At 33.5% G+C, this 12,768-nt stretch overlaps 1 protein-coding gene across 2 annotated transcripts in view; it reads left to right on the forward strand.

The window, feature by feature from the left end:
• Positions 1 to 2,652: 2,652 nt before the first annotated feature.
• LOC111636507 overlaps positions 2,653 to 12,768 on the forward strand; it is a 33,013-nt gene continuing 22,897 nt past the window's right edge. The window contains exon 1 of one of the 2 annotated variants that reach the window (XM_023381784.1): positions 2,653 to 2,831. The gene's annotated coding sequence lies outside the window, so the exon portion shown is untranslated. Of the gene's footprint in view, positions 2,832 to 4,114; positions 4,274 to 12,768 lie in introns of those variants that run through there. The other variant, XM_023381783.1, reaches the window with a different exon arrangement.

The following is a 12,768-nucleotide window of genomic DNA, read 5'->3' on the forward strand; positions in this document are numbered from 1 at the left end:
GAAATCTTTGAATACAAATAATGGACACTTATATTATTGGATCAATGCTTCCCCTGTTATCTTATTGTATTGAGTGTTAAATAATATAATGTATCATGCATATTTTCTATCAATTCAACACCATAAAAGATTTAAGGATATTATTATTTTGTCACTGCCAAGCGATAAATTACAGTCGACCCCCCCTATAACACGGGTTCCTATAGTTCAGATTCCTATATGACGGCGAAAAAATTAAGATGGTATCCATACAAACATAGTAAAAAAACTCCTATAATTCGGCAAAACATCATCGGGCAGCCGAACTACTTTCTGCCATCCCGTGCCACGCTAAGGAGAGTTTAGGTGGGTAAATTGAGTTTACTATCATCTGTACAGTATTATATATAAATTAGGTACTGTATATATAATTATATATTTAAATTTCAAAAATAATTATTTGCAAATTTAATGTTTGAGCAATAAATTGTTACAATACTCACTCTAAAAAGCATTTAATGCANGATTTGCAGAGGGAGAGATGCCTTCCGACAGGTCTTTTTATGGGAAATTGGCGCTATTGAAAGTGTTACAAATGTGATGGAAACCCGAAAAACTCCACCCGGCCGGTGCGTTGGCGAGGCGCGAACCCACTACCCACTACTAGTGTTGGATAGTGTTTTGCACTTGGCCACAGGTGGGCTTTGAAAGCATAAGTTCCTAGATAAATAGAGTAGCAAATATCTATGATACCCCGATTCCCCATATTTAGTCTAATTATTGTTCTATTAAATTTTATAACGATACGATACATTATATATTTTTAAAAACTTATGTTAAGATGTCGTTAAATAACATACATAAAATCATAAATAAATATTTCGTAAATAAGTAATAAATAAGAACTACACTTAATATGGTTAAATATTAAGAAGGACTAAAGACGGTGGCAATCACTTCGAATATGGTAATTCGACGCTAAAATATCATTCGTGCTATTCACACTTTATTACGACAAAAAGTATTGAATTATGACGTATTTCCAGTAAATTATTCATAATTAATACTTTTATTATGTATTATTTTCAAAATAATCATTTTTAAATAAAAATTTTGACCAATTTCCGAAACGGATTAATCCAAGTATTTTCAAAATTATAGATGCTACTCACATATAGGGTATTTTTTTAGAGGTATACAAATTTAAAATGAAATAAAACACGTAAAAATAATGTTAATAACCATGGTGTTGGATTTATTTAAAAGCTAATTTTATGTCATTAATGTTTAAACATGATGATGTTTAAACATGATTCATGTTTAAACATGATAATGTTTAAACATGAAACACTTTATCATGTTTAAACATGATAAAGTGGGCGCCACGGCTGGCTCGAATGAAGCGCAATCCGGAAGAACATTTTTCGACCACTTTATCGAGCAACTGGGGCCGTATATCGGCAATAACGCGGCGAATGTTGAGTAAACTTACATCCATTAAAAGTCACTGTTTAGTGCGCTTTATGAGCAGGTGGAATCATAGGCCCATATTTCTTTAAAGACGATGCCGGCCAGAATGTTACCATCAATGGAGAGCGCTTTTGGAGCCACGATTGCTGACTTCTTTATTCCTCAGTTGAATGGTATTGATGTGGCAGAGCTTTGGTTTCAACAAGATGGCGCAACATGCCACACAGCGCGCGACACCATCAATTTATTGCAGGAAACATACGACGAGGGCATAATTTCGCGTAATGGACCCGTGAACTGGCCTCCACGATCGTGTGATCTCACACCTATGGATTACTTTCTTTGAGGATATGCGAAGTCACTAGTCTACACCGATAAACCACAGACGTTGGACCACTTGGAAGTCAACATTCGCCGCGTTATTGCCGATATACGGCCCCAATTGCTCGATAAAGTGGTCGAAAGTTGTTCTTCCCGATTGCGTTTCATTCGAGCCAGCAATGGCGCCCGTATGCCCGAAATCATGTTTAAACACTAATGGCATAAAATTAGCTTTTAAATAAATCCAACACCATGGTTATTAACATTATTTTTACGTGTTTTATTTCATTTTAAATTTGTATACCTCTAAAACAACACCCTGTAAATTAGAATATTTGTATTACTGAGGATTATATTGTATCAGTACATTATTTTACAACATCATTTTAATTTCACATTTCCATGTTTACAAGTTAAACAAAAGAGCGGCCGGATGGCCGAGCGGTAAAGGTGGCAGCCCACCGCTCTGGGGAACTCGGGATCGAATCCGGACAGGGTCGAGAAATTCCCAGGAATTTTTGGGGGTCGTCCGACCGGATATGTCGGCCCCCGTCCCTCACCACCCGGTCACCCCATTGTGAGCCTGGCCGTACCCATAATGGGCTCGCAAAAAGAGGCCCTCGCCCTCTTAGTTCCCAGTTCCCACAGGGCGGAAGGAGTTAAGCAAAAGATTGCACGAAATCCAACGATTAAATACAGGCGCATATTATCTTAAAAAAGAAAGAATTAGCGCCGGAAGAACAGCCTTCGAAGATTAAAGATGACACACGAATTAATTAGTGAATCGTTCTAGATACAATATAAATAAACGAATTGACGTCACTGAAAATAAATATTGTCTGGTTCTTATCAAAAATGCGATTCACTGTTTCATTCGTTGGTAAATGTAAACGTCGTGTCGAAATCGTATAATTTCTTATAAACATTTCTTACATTCGCAATTATTAAATATCTAATTATTGTCTACGCAACGAAGGTTCGAGAATCATTTTTTTTACGTAATTAATTTTTAATATTCAAAATTGTCCGTGCACGAACTTTAAATGAATGGAAATCAAAAGGTTAGTACTTTTTGTTTTAATTTGTCTATTTTTAAATATTTCGCCCAGTGGGCACTAAGAGGCCTTTCTAGTAAGCCCATTAAGGGTTCGACCGGGATGTGAGGGATGGGACCGAACGTATTCATACGGGACTAACCCCGAAAAGTTCCTGGGTTTTCGACCCTTCCGAATCTCCTAGAGCGGTAGAGTGCCACCTTAGCCGCTCGGTCATCCGATCATCTTGACTTATCTTCTTTAAGATTTGTAGAAAGATATCGAAATTAATATTTTTATGATTCGAAACCGGTAGAAACTGGTATATTTATGTAATTTTGCTCTGCGAACATTAAAAGAGATTCTCTATGTTCATTTTGAGTTCGGCCAGGTACGTAATGAACGCAACGGATGAAGAAGACATATTCAGGCAAATTAACCAGGAAAATTTCTAGGATTCGGGCCAGCACTCTAATTTGGTCCCGCAGAAGGGCAAACTGATATCTTTACCACATTGGCTTTTTAGCCACAAATGGTTGGATACTTAAAACTAATTAAAGTTTGTCCCTTCTTCCCAGCTTAATTATTAATTTACGACATACATTGCATCTAGGCAGGGGCGGATCTAGGTTTTTCGGGGCCTAGGGCTTATCGAAGTCCAATGGAGTCCCATTTTTTGTTAATACAAATAATACTATTAATTATCATTATTATTATATTATTAACATTAACTATCTTTTACTATACGATAAGTGCTTATTGTTAATGAAAAAAATATATTAAAAATTTATAATGATAATTCAATTTTTGTGGGCCCTTGACACTCGGGGGCCCAGAGCTTAAGCCCTATTATCCCTATGTAGATTCGCCCCTGCATCTAGGAAAACTTTCCCACTCAACGTAGAGGGAAATAATGTGATTTTTCACACCAGAGAGTTACTAAATCTATGTACGAAACTTATCTGTAAGTCTATGTAAACCGGAGACACGCACGAAATTTTAAAAAGATGCCGACACAATGCTTTAACACGAACTACAATCGTGCTGACGTCATTACGGTCCTTGTCTTTTCTACTTCATTCTAATTCCGCCGGGTGACGTCAATTCTATGGTTAAAAAAACATACGGTCGACGTCATAACAATTTCTTCTCGACGTCATTCGTGAATGGATCCCAAAATAAAATTAATTTTCGTTAAAAAACGAGTTTCGATTTTTACGCGATTTAAAAAATTGAGTAGACGGCAATCTCTAACCCGAAATGAAACTTAATTACGTCATTCCGTCCTTCGCCGATCGTCAACATCCGGTGCAGTTGCACCCGGATTGCGTCGAAGTGCGTGCTATCCCATCAGCCCGTAGTCGACCTTAGTGCATGTGTACCGAAGTGACTCGATTACAATGGAGAAGATTCAAAAAATTGTTTATATTCGAATTATAAGTTAGTTTTCATCATTGTCATGAATCCTTGTAAGTTTTTAATAATGTTGTCATTCCCTTTTAACCTAAAAATTCGGAATTTAATGCTTTTTATATGGAAATTCGTAGAAAATTGGTCGACATCGTTCTTCTCGATCGAAAATCTCGACTATAAATCGTCCGGAGATTCTTTTTTTTTTTATTTTTAGGTCGTAAGGTCCTCGTTCTTGCATCTTGTGCAACGTTCAGACGTGTGTTTCGACATTCGACGTCATAAATCTCGTGACAATTCAAAACGAAAGTCGACCCTTCTCGGTCTATGGCTTATTACTGAAGTGTCACCACCACAAATGCATAGAATATTGTCAGTGGCGCTCGACAAAGAAAAAGGAGAAAAATGGAAAATTTTCCAGAAATATTTTCCTAATAAAAATTCGTTCTTTTATATGTATCGGTGCTTCTCAAAGTGGGTGATGTTGCTCCCTGGGGACATTAAGTGTGATAGGAGGTGATATAGATGATAAGCTTTTCGCTGCCTACCCCTGTTTTGTGTATGCGGGCCCTCGCTCCCGTGTACGCAGTGTCACGATCGAGGGCGACGGTGATCCAAAAAGTTTGAGAAGCACCGATTTATATTGTGTCGTGTCTTCTATGTGGTCGTGTAAGGTGAGGGATTTTATTGAATTTGCATTAAAAACGATTTTATTCGTTTGACCTGGCTCTCTCCGAGGTTAAATTCCGAGTCCGCTGCCGAATGTAGTTGCGGTGTATTAAAATGCAAAATAAATTATAAATTTAATTCAAATCTTTGTTATTCGGAAGTATTAATGCTTTGCTTTGTTAAATTTTCAATAAATTTTTTAAATGGGAAAAAAAGTGGAAAAAATTTTTATGTTAAATACCATTGGCATCCAAACAGAATTGTAGATTGTCTCTTTATAAGCCAGAAAACTAGAAGTATTACGGGTCTAGGAGTAACCCTTCCAGAGATTTTGTGCACCAAAATTTTCTCTGACCATTTGTAGATGCTCGAAAAATGGTTTCTTTTTACTGGTTCCTTTTGACTGTTTGCTAGAAAGAACCTGATAATTCATAGGTTATGTGGTGACCTTGGAGCAAAAATGATCTGCATGAGTAAATCCTAATTTTGATATAATTAATGAGAACTTTTGCACACTATTTCCCACATTTTCTTCTTTTCGGTCAAGTTTGACTTGGATCTGTATTGCATTTATATAAAGTGGTTGCTTTTAAGCAAACTCCATGTACTAAGGCTATAACACCAAAAACCAGACTTGGATTGCTCTTGCTCTGAGATTGCCATACATAGTATATTGTGGAAGGTCATAACTTGTGAAGGGTCACTTCCTAATTATAGTTTATTTGAGAATGTAAAATAAGCCAACAAGAGCCGAAAAATGTGCAGATTATTCAGATGCCAATAGTTTTGGCAGACAAACTCCTAACAATAGATACTCCTGTGGGTACAGTGAACAATAATCCTCGTTAAATTCTTTAAATTTTTCAAATATATGTGCCAAAGTGGAATTTGAACCAATAATTTGGTAAATAAGGGAGGAAAGTTTTAAAAAACTAACTTTTATTAGAAATTATTCAGTTCTGGTTGATAAATTTATAAAAATCTGAAACCTGTTGAGTCTAAAAAATGGCTTGTCAAAGCATTATAAAAGTTAAAAGATGAAAAATTAGAATAATTAGAGTCATATTAATGATTAATTTGATATAAAATTGTAGAATTTTTGATTGATTGGAAACAATTAGATTTATTTTGTAACATGTGTTGACAATATATATATATTGAATATGTAGTTGTACAGTACATATGTTTTTTAGTATGTCAATCAAACTATATTAAAAATTAAGCTACTATATTTTTTTTTTTTAACATTTTCATTCTTTAAATGTTGCTTTTTGTAAGATTAAACATCTAAAATAAATTTGATAGATAACTTTTAAGAACAGATTTCTTATACATTTAATAATTTAAAAATCAAGTTGTAGGTCTTTGGTAAATTAATTGGAAGTTAGAATGAAAACTTTATTCAAAAAATTATTTTGAATAAAGTTTTGAAAGAATACAATGTTAATTTCTGTTGTTAAAATAGAGAAAAGTTCTAGTAGAAAATAGAGTCAAATGTTGCAATATTTATATATTCATTATAGTGGCCAGATGGCCAAGGAGGTCCTACCACTCCGGGGACTCTGAATTAAATCCCAGCAGGACAAAAAATCCTGAGAACTTTTTTGAGGTTCGATCTGTTCTGGATATGTCATGTTTCATTTTTGCCAGGTGGCTGCCTGTTAGGTCTAGCCAAATCCACATTGGGCTCAAAATAAAGCCATTGTTGGTGTCCACAGGACAGAGAAAGTAAAAATATATGTATTTTTTATATTTAGTATAATGAAATTGAATATCTTTTCACTATAATAATAATAACATACTGTACAACGTACAGGTAGTAGTGAATACGGGCACGTCAATTTACAAATGTATGTTACAGCAAGTATACCTGATGGACCTTCTGATTAGTCTAACATGTTGCAGTGATATTTTTGATAAAACAAGAAAAAGAAATTTTTAGATTTCCTTAAAAGCATATTTTAAAAGAAGTGGAAAGGCTAGTAGTTTATTAGATCTTTTTTCGTCTACTTCAACTATACTTTGTCATTTATCTGAAAGTGGGATTCTAAATCAGATTATAAAACTTGGAGATTGTTTATTAATGGTAAATAAGTGTATGTTCTTTTAATTTCACTATTACTTTTATTTTCTTAAATAATTAAGTTTTAACATGCAACAAACAAAAATATAAAATGAATTATCCCTATGAATGAATTTTGTAGAAAAATACCTGTATTATTTGGTTTAAAAATCTACAGAAACATCAGCAAATAGAATATAAAATGTTTTATTCATAGTTCTCAGATATGTAAAAAATATGAAAACATTGTAATTAGCACTAGGATTAATAAATTAATATAAAATCCAAAGTAGTTTTAATTAATAGTAATATTATTAATTAAAATTATGTAAAGCAAGATACATGATAAATGAAATCCATATCTATCTAAATTTTTATGGAAGAAAATGATATAACCAGATAAGTCTTTCAAATTTCTCTGAAATATGAAAATAAGCACCTTTCTTCCTTATGGAGAGGAATTTGATGTACAGTACAAACTGATGCAGTACATTATACTAAAATTCTATAATGTTGGTCTTTGTTAAACAGACCATGATTTTTGCAATTTTAATAAATTTTCATGATTTTTTAAGATTAAAGTATACTTAAATCATACAAGTATGTCTTTTATACATTTAGAAACTCGATAACTCATTAATCATACAGACAGTCCCTGACTTATGATTGAGTTCCATTTTTGTCTGTTTTTAAATTGAATTTTTAGGTAAGTCAGGAAATTTATATATAGTTGGTATTTATTATCAGTTAATCAAATGTTCGGCTTAGTATATACAAGAAATCTTGATTAGTTCAAAATTCAGGGGACGAAATAATTGCAAATTTGAATTATCGAGTTTCAATTTATCCAAGATTTACATGTTTTTGTACAATATGCCAAATGACACATAACCAATGTAATTTATTAGGCAAACAGAATATGGCTGTGTATACAGAGCTATTTTCATTTAATAATAATAATAATAAATTTACAATGAAAAACTCTTTTACAGACAAATTAGTACCAAAACAAACACTGATATACAGCACTGTGGCACACCTACAGAAGAAAAACTCAGAACTTGTTGGTCTTCTTTAATTAATATGCCTTTTTGTCCTTTTTTATAACTCTATTTAAAATTTATTTTGTATTACAAGGTGAACTAAATAAAGAACATTATTTTTGAACTGTAAGACTAAATATCTGCATCCATAATTCCAGTATAATAAGTCCTGTTAATATATAGATTGTACTTGTAATACAAAATAAATTTTAAATAGAGTTGTTGGTCTTCTCTTTGGTCCAGTGCTGTCACACACAATGCTGATGCAGGCTGGATTGAGGAGGAGAACAAAAACAATTACATGTCTTCCATCACTCTACAGATTATTGACATCTTGTATCTCAAACAAAATATACAAACATGTTGAAGAGCACAACATTCTTACAGAACAACAAAAAGGTTGCTGTAGAAATCACAGGGGATGCAAAGAACAGTTACTCATAGATTCAGTCATTCTATGGCAAGCACACAAACAACACAGAAACATACACATGGCATATATAGACTACAGAAAAGCATTCGACAGTGTTCCACACAGTTGGCTGCTACATATTCTACACATGTACATCCATCACTCATTGCATTCTTCGAAAACATTATGCAGCACTGGAGGATTCATAACACTTCCATACAAACCAAATATTCATTAGGCAAGGAATTTTTCAAGGAGATTCCTTGAGTCCTCTCTGGTTCTGCTTAGCCCTGAACCCATTATCCAACATGTTAAACAACACCCAAGACGGTTACAATATCAGACATGAAAAAACTACGCAGTTTACACTGTCACATCTCATGTACAGTACATGGACGACATAAAACTTTATGCACCCACACAAAAACAACTTCATCAACTCCTACAAATCACACATTCATACACTAAGGACATACAAATGGAGTTTGGTCTAGACAAATGCAAAACACTTCATATAGAAAAAGGAGTCCTGATTACATTTGTAAATGGAGATGTTATTGAATCCATGGAAGACGGCAAGTTCTACAAGTGTTTAGGATTCTGATAGGCCAAACTAACAAAACATATGCAAATAAAGCAAAGATTAATTAAAGAATACCAAAGTAGGTTAAATGCTATTCTCAGAATGCAGTTAAATGCAAAACATACAGTTAAAGCAATAGACATAGGTCATCCCAGTACTCACATATTCTTTTGGAGTTATACATTGGACTCACACAGATCTTGAGCAACTCCAAAGGAAAACAAGAACAACACTTACTAAGCATAAACATAATCATCCTAAATCTGCCATAGAAAGATCAATTCTTCCACATAAAGATGGTGGACATGGCCTGATTGACATAGTTAACCTTCACTACAAACAAATACAGTCACTGCGAGAGTTTTTCTACAAAAAGCAAGAAAGATCACAGTTACATAAAGCAGTAACTCCAGGAGACTCAAATAACACACCATTAAACTTAAACTCACATCATATGGACACAACACAACATATAAATAGCATAAATACCATTAAGCAATCATGGCCTTGAAAGACACCCCATGGCAGGCATCCTTACAACCTGGTCCAGGATTTTGTTGACAAAACTGCGTCAAACAGCTTCTTAGCTCAGGCATGCCTCTTTGGGGAGATGGAAAGATTCATGATTACCGTACAGGAACAGGTCATAAATACTAAAAACTACAGAAAACACATACTCAGAGATACAATAATCGCAAATGACACATGCAGAAAATGCCACATGCAGAAAATGCCACATTATGCCAGAAACCATACAACACATCACTTCTGGTTGCAAGCTCTTGGCACAGACAGATTATTTACACAGACATAATCAAGTAGCAAATATAATGCACCAAGAGCTTGCAAACAAACAAACAAACAAATTATTAGACATCCAGAAACCATACTACAGATACATTCCACAGACAGTATTGGAAAACAACAAGCACAAAATGTACTGTGACAGAGCCATAATCACATATAAAACAATTTAATACAACACACTCATTGACAAGCACAATAAAATCACATACATTACAGACATAGCCATTCCAAACACTCACAATATACAAAACAGAATCACTGAAAAAATCAGCACGTACACAGAACTCGCCCAGGAAATAAGGCATCTGTGGAGAATTGATAGGGTGCTTATTGTACCTGTCATTCTCTCCTCCACAGGTAACATACCAGCACACACTACACAAAAAGCCTGGGAACATTACAATTGAATAGAAATACATACAATACACTACAGAAGGACACTACAGTAGAGCGTCATTTATCCGAATCAATTGGGGACTGGGGTGGTTCAGATAACTTATTTTTCGGATAACGAATCATGTACGAAAAAATATATTAATTTATCCCATGTTGAAATTTCTCTCTGTTGCGTGTCGCTTCGCGTTAAATTTTTGTCGATGTTAAGCCTAACGAAGACTATTGTATCGTTAAAAATTATTTTTTTATTTTGTACAAACAAAATAAATTTATTGAAAAATATAAAAACAATAAAAAATTATACTTCAGATGTTAATTTAGTATCAAAAACGTAAAATATTTGAGTAGCCCGAGAAATAGCCGAAGATTGCAGCACCACAGCACTAGCGAAAATTTAAATTTGCCAACTGGAATGCTTTTGGATAACCAGCTTTCGAATAAACGATGCTCTACTGTATATTGAGTATATGTCATATTGTTAGGAAATTCCTAAATACAGACACACACACTGACACACTTAATTTTTGTTTTGTTTTGGTTGCTATGCCTTGACTATGGTCCAGCATAGTATATAGCCATCGGTGTCAACCGAGTATAACCCCTAAACCCAACATAATAATAATATAAAATGTCTGGCACATGTCTGGTTAGAACCTCACAGGTCACCAGATAGGTTTTATAAAAAGGAAAGCAGAATTCCTCAAAGTGTAGCCCAAATATTTTTAAATTATTAAAGTGGCCCAAAAAGTAGTAAGTCACCCAAATGTAGTAGCCTAGGGTCATACAAATATCTGAATCTGCTACTCGTTGCCCAATCTTGCAATCCCGAAACCCAGCCATATTTTTTGAGATAAGGGAAAAAACAGGGAGTCCACAATTAAGATGACATCCAAAAATGTGTTACTGTAAAAGCAAAGCCATATTGTTCTTGCAAACCAGATTACAGTTCTTGGTCTATTGTCCTCTTATAGTATGGAGGCATTTTGATCTAAACGAATGAGTTAACATACACTTCACAGTTCAGTCAGAATTTTTACTTTGAATTTCAATATAGCTGTATTTCAAACTAACCAAATTCCTTAACGTGTAAATCTCTATATCCCTGACAGGGACAAAAGCACAGTTACAAACTAATGGTATTTTGAACTATTGAAATTTGAATTAACAAGGATTTCCTATAGTATGTATATTTTTTGTGTGTGCAAACAATCTTTTCTAAATATATTAAAACATCTTAAACTTAAATGAGATCTATAAAGTAGACTTTATAGCAGCTCATTTACAATTACAAGTTGTCCGCGAGTCTGATATTTGTAACTCTGGGACTGCCCGTGTTTTATTGATAGGTTGGGGTTTCTCAATGGAGTCAGTGAAAGTTTGAAAGGAGATCAATGAGCAAATTAGATACATATTGTATGAGCATACATTATATTTAAATATTATTTAATTAAGCATGGAATCCCTTCTAATTCAGCACCGGGGTGAAATCTATACTCTCTGGAACCTGTAACCACTGCATAATGTGTATATATATTATGTATCGCGGTTGACAAATTTTTCGAACATTCCCGCTGTTCTTCTTCAGGTCAACTGGTTAAGGAATTTCACTGGACAGAGTGCATGTTATTCTGTGGGATCAGGTATTATTTAATTATTTAGTAAATTCAATCATTAGCAATTTTTGAAAACATTTTCACTATCATTTTCAAAACTTTCCAAATATAAAAAAAATTTACTAAAAGATAATGGATGGATGTGTATGTGTAAATATCAAGTTCCTTGCAGCCTTTTTATTCCAAAAGTTCCAAATATTGACCTTTAAAACAATTTTCAAGGTCATCAAAATGTCTTGCTTTTCTATAAATGAATATGTATGTTACTAGATTAACAAAATTAATATATCTTCAGTATTTTTGGAATGAGAAGAGTGCAAGATTATTTTGACTAACCTGTTTATGTATGATTAATTGTTCCGTTACTGGTTTCTGTGGATTTTTTTAAAAACTAAAGTTATTCGGTAACTTATCATACAAGTGTGATAAGTTACCGAAGTTACATGACCAAGGTTTGGGACTCCCAAACCTTGGTCATGTATCAACTCTTTTTCACAAACACAGTGTACTAATAATGAATTTTCAACAGCAGTGTCCTTCACCTTTGACATTTTGAAAATGACATTTAAAAATTCTGTAAAAATAATTCTGTAAAAATTCAGTTATTACAAAATTAAAATAATTGAATAAAAAATCATTTGATGCAAAAGTGGTACTGTTAGTTTGGGGGTTTGCATATTTTGGACCTAGAAGTGTCATATTTATAAATGCATCACTGAATAAAATGAAATATTTTATTGAGAGAGAAATTTAAGAATAAGTTTGGTTTAGTATCAGTCATAATTCACAAAATAAAATTTCTATAGCCAATGTTAATTCAAAAGATGTTATATTAAATAGCTGGCATCTGTTTTCTGCTGTATTAAATAAAATTTTTCTATTTATTAATTTATTTGGACAAATAAATTGGTCCAAAGGCATAAGTGACAATGTCTGTACTTTAATCTAGTTCCAATAATATAATAGCTA

The sequence above is a fragment of the Centruroides sculpturatus genome, unplaced genomic scaffold (assembly GCF_000671375.1).
Source record: "Centruroides sculpturatus isolate CEXI.00-Female unplaced genomic scaffold, Cexi_2.0 scaffold1036, whole genome shotgun sequence".
Classification (NCBI taxonomy): domain Eukaryota; kingdom Metazoa; phylum Arthropoda; class Arachnida; order Scorpiones; family Buthidae; genus Centruroides; species Centruroides sculpturatus.